The following is a 21055-nucleotide window of genomic DNA, read 5'->3' as shown; positions in this document are numbered from 1 at the left end:
TACAAGTGCTTATAAATTTCGAATCGGTGGTTTCACCTCTCATCGAGCTTTGCGAAATCGCGAGTGATCCTGACGCGTGCAACGACGATATCGCTTCTGGTCCGTGCGAAATTTAAAAATGAAAGGCAGCTCTTTCATGAATATAAGAGAGAATATAGCCAATCAATCAAAGGGAATCGGAGTGTAGTTAAATATTTAACAATGCAAAATGGAGTGGCGTTGATAGAGTGCTGTTCCCGATAACTCGGCTTCTCTACAGAAAAACACAGTGACTAATGTTTTTATTAAAATTGACGTTTATTTATTTTCATTTATACGACGTCGTTCCGCGCTATTTCAGAGATTACCGAGCTTTATTTCGTTGAATACCGATTTGAAGGAGACACGTAATCGCGCTGTTTCTCTAAAGATATATATAAATCTCCCTCTAAAAAAAATCTTGAAAAGATATCTGCTTGAAAAAAAATGTTGTTGCAATTTTCCGTGAAAGCTAAATCGTACTTTAATGCCGGATAATACCTCAATTACCAGCGAATAATAATTAAGAAGGCACGAGCCACGCGATCCAACTACTCGTGATGAAGCTTCTATTTTCGGCGCGAATCGATTGTCCCGAGGCAACGCTTCCCCGCGGTGAATGGAAAAAAGCAGCAAGACGAAAACATCCCCGTGGAGCAGGGGATCGTCACGCGATTGCATTATCACGCGGGCCCTATTTGTCAAGTCGACGTATCCAAGGCGTGACTCGGAGAAACTTTTTCGCATGTAAAACTACTTGATAGTGTATGTAAATGAAATTTTCCATTATATATGCGCTTCTTAAATATTCGACGATGAAAATCGCGAGTTGAGTGAAGGAAAAAACCGAGGAAACGTAGACAGAGTACCTTGTAATATCCTTAACCACATCTTCGAATGTCAGTTTGTGACTTTACAGTGACTTACTATTTACGGTGCAAAAAAAATGATTAATAAATCGCGAAAGATTCATAATAATTCTCAATTTTATTTCAAATATTATTGAAATGCATTTATTACGAATTAAGGATGTTTTGTACCTATTTTCAAAATATTGAGAATTTCATGAAAATTGTACAGAATGTCCTTACATATGTGTTTAGAACCTTCAGTACAATTTTTAAATCGAATCACTAAAGCGTTCACAAGTTGTAAGGATTTTAATTTGCGCCGAATTAACATGTGTTCTTATGGGAAACGTATAACCACGTCGAGTCAAATGACAAAAACACATGGAAATAATATTCAGAATTTGTTTAAAATTGCAAAAGTTTAGATACCGAGTAAATATTTGGTCAAATACAAGTACTAACTGGTTAAAAATATTAAGTATAATTTAATATTTAGAAGTTAGCCATGTATCTGTCACAAGGCGAAATTCTCTGTCAAAAGTTAATTATTTCGATTAATAAAATTCGGAATATTTCAGTAAAAACGCAATAAATATTAAAAAATACATCTCTGCACTGTGGCTAAGATCAAATTGTAATACTCCACACAATTTCTCATACTCAAAATACACCAAAAGTAGATATTCGTCAATATTGATTTTCAGCTACTTTTTGCTGGGATTGTATGTACAAAACATCCTTAAATAATCGCTATTTTTTTTAAATTACGACGAAGCAAAAATATTCAGCTCGACGAGAAAAACTGTTCTTTGTGCGTTAAAATATTTACACATGCTTTTAATTAACTAATTAACAAAATCTCCTATAGAAGATACGACTTTCACTGATATGAGTGAGCAAGTGAGCTTTTTTTACCTTGTTAAATCTTCATAATCACATATTTCTTTCTCTCACGCATTCTTTTAACAACTTACTCATTCTTCTAACATCCTTCTAACTTATATCTTGCGACGTGGGAAGATTCTAGATAACATCTGTTGTCGAAAACAGAAACTTGTTTCATTTTGCCGAAGCACGCTGCAATCGTCAAGCGAAATTCCATTTTAAACTCTATTACGCAAGCACGACATTTCCATTAAGATTTTCCGACAAAGTGAACGGAAAAACGAGCATAATTATCGTTGCTGAAAAGCGGGGCATTGCACCATGACATTGCTTCTTGCTACTATTCTATCACTCGATACTTTGAATTTTCCCATACGCGAAATAATTATTCCTCTGAATTTTCAAATTAGAGTCTCTCTCTCTCTCTCTTTCTCTCTCTCTCTCTCTCTCTCTCTCTCTCTCTCTCTCTCTCAAAGTATCGTTGATATGTTTTCGTGCCTGATATTGATACCAATAATAATAATTAATAAGTATATATATATAATTAATTTTTAAATTGTTGATGTGAATTAATTAATTATATAATTATCTGTCAACACAATTTTCTACTCTTATGATTTCAACGATTTCAACGTTTCGTACAAAATAACTGATTTTTCGGAGAAAGCCTAAGAGCTGACAATTGGCACATACATATAAACAAAACAAAATTGAAAGGAGCATTTTTTTTCTATTAATATATATACAACATAAAAAATTCAAAGAAATGTCAGAGCAGTATGATAATATCAAAACTCAAACGTCATTAACTTTCGCGCACATCTGCTCGAATAAAAGCGTGATGGACTGGCGAATCGGCCAGACTTTGACTTAGTATCTCTATTTTTCGCTATGGAAAGCTGCGAGAATCCGCTACAGACTCGTTCCGACTTCGCGATAACGTTCGAGTCGCGATAAAACCTTCATCCCCGGCGCGAATCGATCGCCCGCGGGCGCAACACTTTCACCGTGAGAGCGCGGGGCGGGAAGGGGGGGGGCTAGGGGGGTTGCTCAGGGAAGAAAGCCGCGGAAGAACGACAACGCGCGTGAGACATACGAGGCAAAGGGATCGGCGAGAGCGAGGGAGCGGTTGCATTACCACCACGCAGGAGCCGTATTTATCACTCTGACATTTCCAAATGTCGCGCGGTTTATCAGGTGTTCCCCCGGTAGAAGCCTTAAGGTACCTTCGCACGAACCCGCCGCGATCGTGAGAGGCCACGAGAGCGCATGCATCGGCGACATCATTAAATTTACATAATAAGACGTTGCATGGTCGAACAGCGCGTCGTCGTCGTTGTCGACGTAGTCGTCGTCGAAGCCGTTGGCAGCTGCTGCGATTCGCTGGTAATTTAAAGAAACTGGTTCAGTTAGCGCCTCGATAGGGAGGAGCTAGATAGAACGAGAGAGGTGTTGACAAAAATGTTGAATCTTGAACCTCTGTCCCTTTATCCCGCGCTTTTGCAGACTCGCCTGATCTCCCGAGGCTGATCGATTCTATCAGGTGCAAGCTTTGACGTCGAATGCGAAGTCATAGATTCTTCCCTCGCGCTATTTTCAACTTCACTTATCGAACACTTTCCGAAGATTGGTAAAACTTACCTCCGATCTACTCTCCTCGATGAAGTGCGGAGGGATGGATTCTCCATTATCATGTGTAACTTGGTCGATGAAAAAAAAGTGTAATTCTGGAAACAAGTTGCAATGATTACTGGCAGATTAGGGAAGCCGAAGAGTAGATTTCGTAGATAGTTTGAGAAGTAAAATGGGTTGTGATTATCGTGCACCTTTTGCTCGGAGGAAAATTAATCTCTTTTACGAGCGTTTGGATAGATAAGACATTCGTGATAACGAAGAAAGTAATCTTTCTCGACTTCTCGAGGACTCGGTACTCATATCAAGATGTATCCTCGTGACTAAAGACACTAAAGTAATTGACTACGTGCTTTTTTCACCATTTATATTCCGAATGCTTGCGCATAAAAGTGTGTCACGTGGCATTTGAAGCACAAGTAGCTTTTATGATTTTTTTTTCAACGATTTTATCTCAGAAACTGGGAAAAAAATGTTCGAGAGCGAATTTAATGATGTCTGTCGAGAGGATGATGAGGAGAAGCTGCAAAATTAATTGATTTGGAGCAGTCGTCGAATCACGTGCGCTCTAAATCTACGATGGATGGCCATGTCCGCCATAATGCGTTGCGTTTGTGCAAACGTGACCGATTCGGCCCTTTGGCGCCCATGCTCGCGCATTAAAGTTATTCACTTTAACTATTTTCAAGTTTCGGGGCACGACTGCCGAGTTTCCCCTCCGTCAAGTGTACCAGTCAGCGCTGCATTCCTGAATGCACCGTAACGATCTTTTGGAACGACGAGCAAAGGGCGCCTCCAACCCTTTCGTACCCGCCTCGCTTCCGGTTTCCGGCGCACCGCGCGGATCTCGCGGTATTGTGTTCCGCTATCGCCAAGTTTTGTTACGTCGACGGAAATAAGACGAACCTAAATTTACGATCGTCGATTTCGACGGAATTTTAAACGAGCGAGTGCAACGCGATACAACTGACAGAGAGATATTTCTTTTTTTTTCTCTTTTTCGTTGAGACTTTAAATTTCCGCAAAGTTGTCTAGCACATTTGTAGACTTTTAATTACAGTATTTTTTTCTATCATTTTCTGATTTTGGCGATTACGAATCATCCTGAATTAACATGATAATTTTTCGCAGCGGAAAAAAGCAAATATAATGTTGGTAAGAAAAGTAATTGTACTTTATATAATTGCATATTTTACTGCACATATTCATTTTAGATGACCTATAATAGTAAAATTTGAAACAGAATTTTATTTATAATTTCACATGTCGCGTATGAAACGTTTGAAAGAGTAAAAAGCATATAAAATATGTGGTGTAAGAAAATTAAATGGATTTGTCTTAATTATCTCCATTTATCATGATTACATATAAATTAAATCAAGAATTGTAGGTCAAATTTTATAAAAATAATCTTATTTAAAATAAATAAAACTTGTTTGAATGATTCCTTCAATTAATTTTACTTTAATTCTCAATAAAAATTGCATGTCTTTTTTTTAAGAAGTCTGGTTTGCCAGAACAATTTTTAAAAAGTTTGCGGCGTTGTATACTACTTTCAACGTTTATACATAAATTCAGCTTTAGAATATCATTCAAAGATTTATTATAAAATCGTAAGGAAGAAAAAGCATCAGTCTTTCTGAAAACATATGCATATCCAATTTAAGGATGTTTTATACCTATTTTCAAAATATTGAGAATTTCATGAAAATTGTACAGAATGTCCTTACATATGTTTAGAATCTTTAGTACAGTTTTTAAATCGATTCACTAAAGCGTTCACAAGTGATAAGGATTTTAATTTGCACCGAATTAACATGTGTTTTTATGGGAAACGTATAACCACGTCGATTCAAATGACAAAAACACATGGAAATAATATTCAGAATTTGTTTAAAATTTGCAAAGGTTTAGATATAGAGGAAATATTTGGTCAAATAATATTATACAAGTACTAACTGATTAAAAAGATATTAAATATAATTTAATGAAGTTAGCCATGTATCTGTCACAAGGCGAAATTCTCTGTCAAAAGTTAATCATTTCGATTAACAAAATTCGGAATATTTCAGTAAAAACGCAATAAATATTAAAAAATACATCTCTGCACTGTGACTAAGATCAAATTGTAATACTCCACACAATTTCTCATACTCAAAACACACAAAAAGTAGATATTCGTCAATATTGATTTTGAGCTATTTTTTGCTGGGATTGTACATACAAAACATTCTTAAATTTAGCTACATTTTTGACATCTATAGAACTATAGACGTATAATATATAGACCGAGCGTTCTCTTTTTTCTTTGTTTTGGTAACATAAAATTTTAGAAAGAGGGAACTTATTTTTATCGTAGTTTCTTTTTTGTCTAATGACGCGTGGTGGGGGAAAGAAATCGATCAAGACACATGTCATATAAATATGCCGCCCCACTCTTGTTATTGATAGACAGAGAAACTAACATCACGAAAGCATGGCTCCTAAAATTTATTCAACTTTTTAGCCAAACGCGAAGGCTATATATTCTACGTTCATGTATAGAATAATGCTCGCGTGTAAATGAATTAACAATGATTCCAGCGCATTGTGTGTCGGCCGCGAACATATAATAAACTCCCCATTAACGACAGAGCTCTCTTCACGCGTCTAGCCGTAATATTATATTATAATCGCGCTGAGATCTTCCGACGCGTATTAAGTCGTTGAACACGATGTCCAGAATTACCGACGTACGAGAGAAGGAGAAAGAGAGAGAGAGAGCGAGAGGGAGAGGGAGCCTTTGTAATAACCTTCCCGGAGAGCGAGCGCGCGCCTATTACCGCCTCGAGCGCTAAAATACCTATATGACGGGGCCGGCCTTCTTGAATTACGCGGCAGGCTGCTCCGTCGAGATTAACGTCTCGTAATAACAAGCGCGAGAGCGGCGATGGTGTAAGGTGGTGCACACGGGGTTTACCCTCCTCGCCCCTCGTCCCCCCTCTTCCTCGGCCTCGAAGGGAAGAAACGATCCGAGGCGACGATCCATCGGAGAGAGCGGTTCTTCTCGGCAACGGCAGCTTCGATTCCTCGTTAGAGGCACGTGCGTGGTTATCGGTTACTCGTCTACCAGGACGGTCGCTACAAGACGCCCCGGTACGCAGTCTAATTGCTGGCAAAGTTCACGTCGGGATAAAGGCGCGTCCCTCCTTCGTATACGCGGCCGAGAGATCCAAGGACCTTGGTGGAAGGACGAGAACCGACAAGCAATTACCGTCCCTCGGATCGATAGAGTCGATCTGCCGCTGGTGTCATTATCGTTAGGTGGACGAAGAGGAAGTGTTCTTCTCTCTCTTCTCTCTATTTCTATCTATCTACGTCTCTCTTTCTCTCTCTCTCTCTCTCTCTCTCTCTCTCTCTCTCGCTCTCGCTCTCGCTCTCTCTCGCTCCCTTTCTCTATCTCCTCGGTGCTTCATCGAGTAAGACCGCCGCGAAACTTTGATGCTGCGATGCGGATGCGAAATTGAATAATCTCGCGGTCTCCTATCGTGCGACACCGCGAACTTGAACTCTTCAGCTTGATCTCAAGCTCGTCGTTTGCTAGATTTCTAAGGATTCGACGTATTCAAGCGAATGTATCGCGGATCGAAATCACGCTTGCATCTCTTTCATCCACAAAGTGAAGAATAATCGAAATATAATATTGGCATTGCTAAAATATACAGGATGTCACTTAATTGGCGCCCACTATTTATATAGCGATATTCCTCGTGGAAGACTGAGTCGAAAAGTCCTGAACCATTTTTTTCTATAATGAAAAAAATTTTAAACCATTTTTTTGAAACCATTTTTTTTTAAATCATTTTTTTCTTATATAATGCGAAAAATTTTATTTTGCATTAAAAATCATATTTCTTCCGGTAAAAGCGTTTCCTTAAAGAAAATTTCGTCAAGGATGTTAAAGGTCGGTGCTTATCGCAACTTTACTCAATAATTAAGCTCAATAATTTCGCTTTATTAAGCATTATAGAAAAAAAAATGGTTCAGAACTTTTCGACTCAGTTTTTCACGAGGAATATCGCTATATAAATAGTGGGCGCCAATTATATGACACCCTGTATATTGGAAATGTACATTTACATTTAAAATATTAAACATTTTAATTAAAAATTTAACATCTCCATTTAATTGATGATAACACTAGATTATCTAAATATAAAAAACGGATTTATTGGCTTGTATTCTCTGGAAAAATTAATCTGAATGGATTAATAAAAAAAATTTTATTCTATATATTACAAAATGTATAATATTATTACATTGTAATAAAAAAATATATAAAATAACTTCTCGTATAGAGAGAAGTTTAACAATCTTCCTTCCAAACAAATTGGAATGATGGGCAGAATTATAAAGAGCATTAGTAGTTATATATCATATAATATCTATCATTACATATAACATCTGTAAAAGTTAATTTGTTCCGTTCCGCGCTTAGAAATATGTTGAAAACCACTGGAAAATCCCAATTTGTAAAAATGAAAAACTTTGTGGAATTTATACGAGCTGAGCTGATATCTATTTTCTCAATTTATGAAAATGAAAAACTTCGCGGAATTCATACGAGCCATCCTATCTATTTCGAAAAAAAAAAATACAATTTAGCATTCCATTCCACAGATCGTATGTTATTTTACAAAGTATATCTCGATGATGGGAATAACGATCATCTACAAATTAATTTTGCTTTAACACACATGTACACATGCATACGTGTAAAATCATGCATGTACGCGATATAATGTAATATACACAATGTGCATAATGTGCACAATATATCCGCTTTTTAGCGGAACTTAGCGAGTTTGTTTGCTTACTTCGCATCTTGTTTCTCGGGATCGACGAAACTGCCATTTTCCTCGGATAGTGGAGGAAGTCATTTCGACTGAACCGTAAAACGCATCGTACCGTGCCCGGCCAAACTTTAATACATACGCCTCGGCGGATGCCGCACTCGAAATTGAGCAATCTTGCACCCCATGAAGCTATCCTGCATCGCAAACTTGCAACTTTGGTATTCCTAGAGTGCCTCGACCACTGGGCAACTAATTTAGTGGTTTCCTTAGTACGAGACGAACTCGACACTTTTGGTCGTGAAATTGGTATCCCATTGGTCCATGGGCACCGTTGCCGAATAGAATCTTGTTTATAGTCTTATTAAAATAGTTTGTTGTCATGATTATCTTGTTCACCCATTAAATACGAAAATTTACATTCAATCGTTTAAAAGAGAATTAATTATTTAACGTACATTAGGAGATCAGGTTGTACATTTTTATCTCGATTTAAAAAAATATATAGATAAATTAAAAATACAGGAAAAAAAATTATGATATTAAATCCCAATGTAGAATGTTGTAGAATCGATTATTTGAAGGATAAAAAGCGTATCCTGTCCGGCGAAGCGCGCCAAAGCTTCCTTCGACAGCTTGCACGATACAGCGAAAAGAGAGAAACTCGTTCCTGCCGATTTAACAAAATCTCGACTCTTATTAATAGCGCACGGCAACGGGTATCGGTTATCCGTTCGCTCGCGAGAGTCGCTTCGGGAAATGTGATTGCTCGAGTAAAAGTTGGACGGAGCGGCGGGGGTAGATCTCGATGGCATAAGGACGACTGGTCCTGGGGACGAACGATCCCCAGGATCGTCTTCCACGACCTCCTCTCGTCGCGCGGCGGGCCTCCTTCCAATATCCACGAGCTGCCAAACGCAGAATCCTCGTCCCTCCCTCGCTCTTTCTCTCTATCTCTCTCTCTTTCCTCCCCTCGTCCTCCCATCGTCCGTCGTCCTCCCGAATCTCCTTACCCTTTCTACCTACCCTACTGTTCAACCTCCCCTCACTCGCTTCCTTCCTTCTTCCTCTCTGAGCAACCCATTTACCTTGCCTCGCTCTATCCTCGCCAAACGGCCGCTCGGCATCGATTTTAACCACGGCTTTGCGGATTTATTTCGGCGCCCCGTGCCTTATCCGAGAGACAGAGAGAGACTCGTGTACGGTATTTCAAGCGTATTGCTCTAAAGAAATCATTTCCTTCCGCGCGATTACTCCGCAGGACGTAGAAAGAAATGGCGACGTGCGAGATTGCGAAAGTATTATAAGAGGCGGCTAGTACATACATACAATATTATTGGCATTAAATTTTGCACGTCCGCACAACACAGTTATCGGGACCATCTCGAGCCTCTCCTGCGCGAACTTTCGGGATGAGAAGCCGATAAACGTTTTACGATCCCCCTCGCTGTTTTATAAGGAAACGAGTTAACCTTCGAGGTTACCGAAAGTATTTGAAAATTTAAGGATGTTTTGTATGTACAATCCAAACGAAAAGTAGCTCAAAATCAATATTGACGAATATCTACTTTTGGTGTATTTTGAGTATGAGAAATTGTGTGGAATATTATAATTTGATCTTAGCTACAGTGCAAAGGTGTATTTTTTAATATTTATTGCGTTTTTACTGAACTTATTCTGAATTTTGTTAATCGAAATGATTAACTTTTGACAGAGAATTTCGCCTTGTGACAGATACATGGTTAACTTCATTAAATTATATTTAATATCTTTTTAATCAGTTAGTACTTGTATAATATTATTTGACCAAATATTTCCTCTATATCTAACTAAACCTTTGCAAATTTTAAACAAATTATGAATATTATTTCCATGTGTTTTTGTCATTTGAATCGACGTGGTTATACGTTTCCCATAAGAACACATGTTACTTCGGCGCAAATTAAAATCCTTATAACTTGTGAACGCTTTAGTGAATCGATTTAAAAATTGTACTAAAGATTTTAAACATATGTAAGAACATTCTATACAATTTTCATTAAATTCTCAATATTTTGAAAATAGGTACAAAACATCCTTAATCGAAATGATTAACTGTTGGCAGAGAATTTCGCCTTGTGATAGATACATGGCTAACTTCATTAAATTATATTTAATATCTTTTTAACCAGTTAGTACTTGTATAATATTATTTGACCAAATATTTCCTCTGTATCTAAACTTTTGCAAATTTTAAACACATTCTGAATATTATTTCCATGTTTTTGTCATTTGAATCGACGTGGTTATACGTTTCCCATAAGAATACATGTTAATTCGGCGCAAATTAAAATCCTTATAACTTGCGAACGCTTTAGTGAATCGATTTAAAAATTGTACTAAAGATTCTAAACATATGTAAGGACATTCTATACAATTTTCATGAAATTCTCAATATTTTGAAAATAGGTACAAAGCATCCTTATTCGCGATGAAAATTTCGCATAATAATAAGAGTCGAAAGTTCATAATTTATATGTCGATATTTTTACATAATTTAAAACATTTTATATAATTTTCCATTTTATATAATTACATTTTTATATAATTAAAAATATTTTTATTATGTATAAAAATCTCCTTTGTCTCTAGAAATGTTGGAGGTAATTTTTCTTCGTCTAATTGTAATTCCGTGCAATAGATAGGAGACCCCGTGTGATTCCGCAACGTAATTTGGGGTAGAAGTAAATCTACGTCCCGCGGACATAACGGATGATCGCGTTGCGGACGTCGTTGGCAGATATACCAGGCGAGTTCCGGCGAGATCTATCGACGACCTATCGGCGCCTGCTATGAGCACACGGTCCTATTCATTAGGTACGTGCACCGCGAGAAATCCGAGGATTCGAAAGTTTCCAACGAGGCAAAAGGGGGAGGCTGTCGAGAGGGGGGGGGGGAGGAATCGGCGCGTCCTAAATCACTCCTTTCTTTACGTAGGTGTACTAACGACTTCGCCTCCTCCGCAGTCTGTAATTAATAGTCGGACCGCGTTCTCCGGATCCTATATCACCGTGAAGGGAACGCGCTCGCCAGATAGATCGTATTAGATTCGTAGGACGTAGATCGTAGAGGCCGATATAGATAGTTCTCGCATGCCATCGGACAAGAGGGAGATGTAACGAGAAACGCGATCGCCTAGAAGGCGATTTTTATCGACTGTTAATTGCCCTGATTAACGAATACCGATGTCAAAAAGCCGGTTAACGCCCGCGCGCATCCGTTCGTTACTACTAATTAATTCCACGCTCGCTTTCTCCGTCTCTCTCGCCCGATAAGACACAGGTAAGGTCCGCTAATCCGCGTACAGATCGTAGATTTCCAATTGCCCGTGTCGATCGTAAACAGCCGGGCTAATGTAACGCGGGGGGGGGGGGGTACACACGATCGTCGATCTGCGCGAGATACATGGGTGATCGTTAGCAGCGCTTTACGGTCGACGCTATTACGATAAACGATAAAACGTGGAGCTCTATTAAACGGCCGTTTGATAAATAGCTGTTGCAACTGGCGCGCGCGAATGATTTCCCTCGGAAAGTCGATCCGCGCACGTTGGTCTCGATTACGCAAAACTCTCGACGTAACTATTAAGAGTCGTATCTCTACCGTACAGCCTGTAGATCCAACGATAGGGTGAAATGTCTGGAAGCTGCTTCTGAGATACCGGCTTTGCACCCGCACCCGGTTATTTGTACTAATTAATTTCGCAAAGATTATCTGCTCGCGCGTGTGTGTCGGATCAATTAAGCAATCGTGATTATTAAATCGTGCGCGAATGAAGAGAAACAGAGATTGTTGCTCTCGCGAAGAACTTTTACAACGAAAAGTAATAAATATTGTCGCTGATATATTTTCCTTCGCATATAGATTGTTGCGATGCGAATTATAATTATATATATCTTTCGCTTTACGTCAGTCTCAGCACTTGTACAATTCGTGTACAGTTTCGCTTTACAAGTACGAACACACCCAAGCGCATACATTATTGGGCGCATAAATTTGTGATATAATAAAAACGTAAACCTATATTTCACTTATTCTTATTACTCGTGCCTGTAAATAAAGGCGAGCGACTATCTCGGATGAAAGCAGTAAAGCCGTAAAATATAGTCTTCGCGTTACCAGCTGATGCGGCAATTCTCTCGAGACACGGGGGTCGAGCCGGGTATATCGGTGATACTTAGCCCCGCAGTTCCGAGCCGACCACTCATCTCGTGAAACAATAATGCGACTCGCACGACGAGGGGCACCGATCCGCGACGATTGCGGGCCCGCGAGCCACCCACGCGCGGATCGGCGAGGCCCTTTGGAGCCCCGATGGGAGGCTATTTATCCGCGGTATCCGTGTAACCTGGCGTACCTGTACCTGTAAAGCGAGAATCGCGTCGCTCGCTATCGGAATCGCTCGACTCGTATTATGACGTCCGCGCACTCGAGGAGAATCGCCCACGAGGGATCGTCGATATTACGATCATCGATCGGCGATAATGGCCGGGCGATGCGGACACGTGGGCGAGGTACAAGCTCGCCGACTCTCGACCGCAAAAGTTTGCCGATGGGAACGGCTTACGGCGACTCCGGTGTTAGCGGTTGTTTCGCTCCGATGCGTTTCTTTTCGCCGCCAAATTACAGCAATTTTACAAGCGACTTTCTTCGCCGTCCGATGTGTTTGGAACTTTGAAATTGCAGGCCGTTGCGCATTCCACGCCGGAAACATTTGTCATTGTTAAGAATGATTAAAATCAGCGAAACTAAACTAAAGGAATGAATATAAAAAATGAGCACGAGGGAAAAGTCAAATTGCTCTGAATAATGTCAGTTTTCAATTAGGAGGACGAATATCGAATTTCTCGAATTTAAAGGTGTAATTTCAATCGAAATATACGTAACGAGATATGTACACGCGAAAACTATCGGGAAACGAGCATTTGAAAAATTCAAAGTTTCAACGCACATGTGTCTCCTTAATTGGCGCGAGGGGGACGGGAAACCGGTCGTACGATACACGACCTGTTCGACGATCGCTCGCGTGATCGCGTACAATGTTTTCCGCATGTTTCGGCTCGCCGATGTAGTCCGCCGAAAACAGGGTACCAATTATATCGACCCCAATTTCTGACATCCCGCACTTTGCTCGCAAACACATTCGATCGATGTTGCTGATAGATATTCTCCCATGAGAGTAAGAGACCTTTCACATGAGCAAATAAATATTATTGTTCAGAATTAAAGTAAATTATTACGTGCATTTTTTACGTCAATAAAACGAGTATAAAATTGGCATGATACGTATTATTCATATATGAGTATTATCAATTAATGCATATCTTGAAAAAAATTAACGTCAATTTGTCATGATACTATTTTGCGAATAATTTAAAAAAAAAAAACTTTGTCAAACTTTAGATTATTGTATACAAAGTTTATGTTTGGAAGCTTTATTGTCTCTATTGTAAACAAAAGAAAAAATATATTTATATGGAACATATAATATAAAATATCACATTCGAGGAGTCAATAATAATTCATGTTATACAATATGTAATGTTACTTTAATTCTTTGTCGATATTTGATAAGTGGAGTCAATTCAAAGAAGAAGATATATTTCGTAAAGCAATCGATATAATTATAAATTTGTGTTACATTAATGCAGGCCCGTGGTTAATTTGCACCTTTTTTCAGCCGATTTTGTCTATCTTCATTCCTTTTGTTTCATAGTTTCTCTAGACTTCTCACGGAAACGTAAGACGCTCGAGTTCAAGAATGATTATAATTATAAATCGTTCGGCACATATTTCCCTTGCACTTTTCATTCTTTCTAAAGTTATTACAATTATAATTATAAAATTGATTGTTACAAAATTAGAACACTAGAAACAAAATGGAAAATATATTAATTGCATGTATATATATACAATTAACTGTTTAATTATTGTGTTTCATTTTAGTGTTATTTTTGACCTTATAACATAATAATAATAATAATCATAACAATAATATAATCATAATATAATCATAATATAATCATAATAATCATAATAACTTTACAAACAATGTATTGGACAATAAAACTCTATCTGGTTTATAATTAATGTCGTTCTAAACATCTGAACATCTTATGTTCCGCGAACTATCTAAATGCTATGAAACAAAAGAAGTAGGAATGGCAATAAATAAAATCGGCCGAAAAGTGCTAATTGTAGGCCTGCATTAATGTTACAACAAAAAATTAATGCAATAATTACTTATCATAAACGCATTACTTTTTCGCACTTATTTTTTCAGATAACATTTTACAAATCGTCAAATTTATGAAAGCAAAGTCAATAATCTAATCAAAATCAGAATTAAAAGTTAATAAATGCTAATGTATATAAATGCTAATAACTAGCAATATTATTACTTATCATTCTAATATCTTCTTCAAGATTTTTAAGTTCTTTTGAATGTATTTAAGAATTATTCTATTGTTTTTATCAATTTTTTAATAAAATTTTCTGCGTTCATTTGGAGATATTTGAGTGTTTTCCCTTTCGCTTGAGGTACTAGGAATATCACTGGGATCAGAAGAAGGTTGATTAATATTAGATGGTACTTGCACATCTATTGATTGTGAGCCTTTCTCAAGAATATTAGCCATTATATTAGACTGCAGTTGACTGCCTTGGTTGATATGAGAAATATCGCTGATGGAAGGTTGATTACCGATAGTTAATTCTGTGATTTTCGAAATGTCATCTGTTTTTAAGCTATTAGTAGAACGTCACCGAATGTATCAGGATCAAAATCAAGTAATAATGTATATAAAACATAAAATAAAAATTACTAGATTAATCATTATTATAAAATATAGCTTTAATTATGTGCACAATATTATGAAGTCTTTAAAGTATTTTTAGTATTTTTTAAAGTAATACTGTTATTATCAAAATATCATCGAAAAAATTTGAATATTTGATATTTTCAAAAAATCCACATTTAAATACAAAAATTCTTGCCCAATTATTTAAAAAATGTTTATATTTACTCACAATTTATATTTACGCATAGTGTCATAAATTATTGACTATAATAATATTATAATAATATATAAATAAATTAATAAATTTTAAATTTGTGTATGATATTTTGATTAATAATTTAACAATAATTTAATTTAACCCGAATATACAAAATATTTGTCCGAAACATGTACTATATATATATATATATATATATATATATATATATATCTGAATTTTATAATTTCATCCATGGTATACATTTTTTCTATTGTAAAAGTATATAAATTATTGCAAAAATATATAAATTATTCAAAAGAAATAAATTAATAATATTCAATTTTTGCTTACTCTTTTGGTATTATATTCGAAGGAAAGTGCTGAATTTCTCGGTGATGTTTGTCAATCAAATGCTTTACGAACATGATAGCGTTCTTGGCTCCAATCTCAACATGACACACTTCACATGTATTTATTTGGATCACCTGATTTATTAGTTGCATGATGTTACAATAACTTCCTGTATTTTCACATATCCAGGTTTTAAGTGCTTCTCAGTTTCTGTATTCAATATTATGAAAATCACTTAAATGTTTGTTCAAGTTCTGCGGAGTTCTTATGAATTTTTTATTTGACATAAATATGTCAGCTTTACAATATTTGCATTGTACATTTGGCTTGAGAATTATATTTGAAGATATTATGTTATAATGCGAATTCCAGCTAAACTCCCCTTTATATAGATTAGCTTTATAATCATAAAAAGCGTTTCTATGCGCTGCATAGGAACGCTCATCCTGTTTATCCTCTAGATGTTCTTTTAGAGCTTTTGATGTTCTTAGCGTAGGCTTATAAACACTGCACTCACAAAGACTACACTCTACTGTAGATAGACCTAATGTAAAATAATTCCAAATCCACGAAATATCTGCCATGATGTTCGTTATGCATCACAGATCGCGCGCTACTAACTACAAAATAAGAATTATTTCAAGCAAGAGTGTACGAATATAGAAGATGTGTAGAAAAAAGTAGGAAAGGTCGCGGTAAGATGTGTGATTGCATGAATATAAATATTGACCGTCTAAATCTGTCTAACGTGTTTGTCTGACTTGTATTCGTTTAACAATATTATTTCATAATACGTGAAGGAATTCTAAAAGATATTGATATTTTTATTTATAACGTGAAATTAAAGCCGTTAAAAATTGTAATCACATTAAATGCCCTTAAAACCTATGTAATATATCTTCAAAATTTGTCTTTAAATTTATATATTTTGTTACTGAATATATTATTAAATTTTCAACTGGAATTTTTTAATAATCTGCATTTAAATTACAATTAAATCAATAAGAATATAGTAAGCAGGTATTAAATTTTTGCGATTTAATATTATATATTTAATTTAGTAATAAATTCTTAATTTAACAATTTTTCTTTAATTATTTTTTATTATTAATATGCAAAAATTGTTATTTTATTAGAATTTTTAATTAAAATATTCGTAAGAACTCAAATATTTAACTTTAATTATTATTCATATTAAAAGATTTTTGCCCGATTACTTATATATTCATTTCTATATTTTTTCGGTTTTAGAAATTATTGATTATATTCTCATAAATAAATTTTTAAATTATTGTATCTAGATAAAACTTAGCTTAGAAGGTGAATTAAAACGAATTTGATTTCAACTTATAACATTTGTCAAACACAAGTGCGATATTTTTCGAATAATATTTGTGATACAAATGTTATTAATGTCTGAATTTTATGCTCGTTTATATACGAGGAAATATAAAAAGACCTTATATGAATTTATGTACATATCGTAATATATATTCTGTTCCTATATACAGTGTATCTGACATAAAGTCTCAAGTGTAAGAAGTCCTATATCATTTTCCAAATACCATGTAAAATTTCGAGATACTAATTAAGGAAGATCGGCCAAGGAGCGCTTGGTTAGAGTGCATAAGATGCAGATGCCAGAGACAAGTGTCATATGGCAACGAAAAGACAAGAGTCGACCAAACTTTTCGTTGCAATTTGACACTCGTCGCTATCACATCTAGAATCCTACATCTCACAAAATAGCCGCGGATGATGCGCTTATTTAACGATCTCTTTTAATTAATATCCGGAAAATTGTAACATGAAAAATAATAGGACTTTTGGAAAATAATAGGATTTTTTAGTTTAACAAGATCTATTCTCTCGTATATTTTTACTGGGACACTTTGGGACTGTCAGATATTTTGTATGTACATATATATATTATATCTCTCTTTTTTAATTATTTAATTATAATTAAACATTACAGATTGTAAAATTAACTTGATATTTGTGATGAAATAATATTTTAATATTTCTATCTCTTTCCTTCCTTTGATATTTAAGAAATTTATTAACTGAATTTATTAAAGATTCTATATATAAGAGATTGTTTTATACTATGTAAGGTAAATGGCTATAACTTCGTCAGCGGATGTAATTTCGTCAAGCCTTCTTAAAATTAAATAAATTAAGCAATCTTGCGTATATTGATTATATTTCCCGATTTGAAACGATTTGAACATCGTTTTTTTTTAATTTTATTTAATTTATTTTAATTTATTTAATTTTAAGAAGGCTTGACGAAATTACATCCGCTGACGAAGTTATTGCCATTTACCTTACTGAATATTTCGGCATTGTTTAAATATTTGAAACCTGTTTATATTGGAGCAAGATTTTATTTATTATTTCCTCTATTCTCCTGTATTTCTCGCCCTCCCGTGTCTTTTTCTCTCTCTTTCTTTCTATTCCCCCCCCCCCCGCTGTCCTTCTCCGTCTTCTCTTCCTTCTCGATTTTTCATGTATTCATGTAATCTCTATGTTTACCTATAAATATATAAATTCTATTTACAAATCTACACATTATTACTGTCTTTATCACTATCTTTATCTACACATTATCACTGGCTTTATCACTGTCTTGTATGTAATGTGAAATATCTCTATATATTCAATTCAACTATGTTTTTTCTTAGCATGATATTCGATTTGTGCCATATAAATATTATACGTTATTTAAAAAAAACCATTTCAACGAATATATAAAAATTTGAATTTTCTATTACTTTTAATACATACATATAATCACTGCATACGTTAATATATATTTGAACAAGTAAAAATATAAATATTCCCATTTTCACAATATAATACACATTCGTCAATATAATGCACATATAAAAATTGCTCCTACAAACACTATAATGACAGATTTATGTTACATAATCTTTTTGGATATATAAGTAATTTTTTAAATAACGAGCATATAAAAACTTTATATATATCTTTATATATCTTTATATATCTTTATATAACTTTATATATCTGAGGCAATATTTAGTATATAAATAAAAAATTTATATTCGCATAAAAGCACTTTATGTGTGAGTCTTGTTTTATAAAATTGTTTTATGTAATATTAAAAACGCAACACATATATATAATTCTTTAACATTAAAACATTAAAATTCCTCCATTAAAAGTCCTCCATTTTTAGTCATTTAAATCATGTTTAAACTGCTATAAGAAAAAGGTCAGAAAAGCTTGTGATCTATCATACACCATGTAAATATTAATATACAATTTTAATCCTAAAACTGTCTAACATTGTCAATCATTTTATATTATAATACTTCTCATTATTATATACACTTGATTACAACTATAATCTAGATTCACAAACAAGCAATGTTATAAATTAAATATGACACATTTATATAACACAGTGTTATTTTATTCTTATGAATTTTTTATGTAACTTTTATATGTAATACAATCATTGCATATGTTAATATATACTTGAACAAATAAAAATGTAACATATAAATATACACATTTTTATCTCAATATAACATACATGCGAAAAATTACTCCCACAAAATCTATAGTAATTCAGATTCATTACATAATTTTTTTAGATATATAAGCAGCATTAAATGGCGGATACATATAAAATATATGGATATATACTTATATAAACATTTCATATGCTTTAATCATATTTAGTACAGAATTAAAAAATTATATATTTAAAGCGTTTCGATTTTTATTTTATAAGATTGTCTTATGTTACATTAAAACACGCAAGGTATATAATTGTATGTACATCAAAATGTTAAAATTCTTTTGCGGGGTGAACCATCGCTCAAAAAATATAGAGTGATTGCCATTTTTGGCAATACAATACATTTTTATTGCTTACATTGCTATTGTATTGCTTTTGCATTGTTAATAGTGTTTTTGTACTTTTGGTAATTCTATTATTATTTTATTGTCAATATTGTCAATATTGCCAGTACACTGCCGTAGAACTGAAAAGTATTTCTAATGCATATTACTTTTTGGCTCATATTGCTAGCATGATTTCAATTTCATATTTTTCTAAAACATGAATTTCCTAAAATTATATTATATTTACTGTATTGCCGCAATATATTTCTGATGAAATGTACAATGATTGCCAGTGATTGACCGCTCGATCACATTTGACGTGGACGAGAAAGATGAAAGTTGAAAAACCGCGCTATTTGACTAATAACAATTTTTATGCGAGATGTCAGGGATATATCCTGCGAGAGCTTTTACATGAAAGCGAAAGGTAGAAAGAGAAAAAGAGAGAGAGAGAGAGAGAGAGAGAGAGAGTTAAGGATCGTGCGCTCGCTCGAGTTCACACGATCAGACGCTTTGATTTCGATCTCCCGTTTCCCGTCTGGAAAATACTTCGCCTCTCGACGCCCGGCTCAACCTTTCCTTTCGGTCCTGGAAGGAAAGAATCGCCGAGGGTGTCGTATCGAGGTGCACGCCCGTGCTTCGCGGAGGTCCACTCGAACGTAGCAGACACGCCGTAAGGTCGTAAAGGGGAAAGGAGAAGGAGAGCGACCGGCCATTCTCGCGCGGCTTTTCCACCATCGTGCGCGTGTGCACGCCACATAAATTCTAATGGGAAACGAATTAAGCCGCCCCATTTTCTCGCCCGAGCCACCCTCTTATTCCTCGCCGAACGTGAAAAGTTTTCAGCGTAACTCCGCGCCACCGGCGAAAGGAGATCCGGCCCAGATATATCGCACTTAACGCAACTGCGCATTACGTTATACACGTACGTGCGTAATAGTTCCCGTCGAGACACACGAGAAATTTTCCGGACCATGTGTCGTCCAAGGCTCTCCCGCTTAAATACGATAGTGTGTTTGGTCGGAGTGAATTATACGTTTCAGAGACCGGCTCGCCGCGCTGGATGTCGGCGTAGTTATTACGGTCCGATGAGAGAACGTATTATAACTCGATTTAAATTCACACGAGATTAAAATATATATATATATATATATATATATATATACATACACACACACACATGCATACATATATATGTATATATAATTCCATTAGAGGGAACGCCATAGTTTTGCCGCGCTGCTAACGAGCTTTCCTAATTTCAGTTTTCCTAATTCGCAGCTGCAAATATACGCGCACGCGACAGGCGTTATTAGTTCACGTATGTACGGGCGCTTTTTGTAGCGAGTTATATTTCGTTTGTAGGCGAATTTTCATCGCGATTTTTTTCTTCGGGACGGCGCACGCGGAGGTTCTATATTTCAAAGAGAGAACGCGGGACAAGCGTCTCTTCTCTCTTTTTTTTTTCTTCTTTTTTATCAACTATTTATTTCGGACTTCCGTCCCTGTTAACTTCCGCGGACTTGGCCGTCGTGGAAAAGCTAATTTCGATTTTCCAGGACACCGGCG

At 35.6% G+C, this 21055-nt stretch overlaps 1 protein-coding gene across 10 annotated transcripts in view; it reads left to right on the top strand.

Annotated features, from left to right (window-relative positions):
- The window catches only part of LOC105259560 (teneurin-m), a 708083-nt gene that overhangs the window by 652916 nt on the left and 34112 nt on the right, over positions 1–21055 (top strand). The window lies entirely within an intron of this gene.

Source organism: Camponotus floridanus, unplaced genomic scaffold, assembly GCF_003227725.1.
Source record: "Camponotus floridanus strain SB8 unplaced genomic scaffold, Cflo_v7.5 scaffold4, whole genome shotgun sequence".
Taxonomy (NCBI): Eukaryota; Metazoa; Arthropoda; class Insecta; order Hymenoptera; family Formicidae; genus Camponotus; species Camponotus floridanus.
Note: the sequence above shows the minus strand (reverse complement) of the source record. Positions and strands in the feature narration are given on the sequence as shown.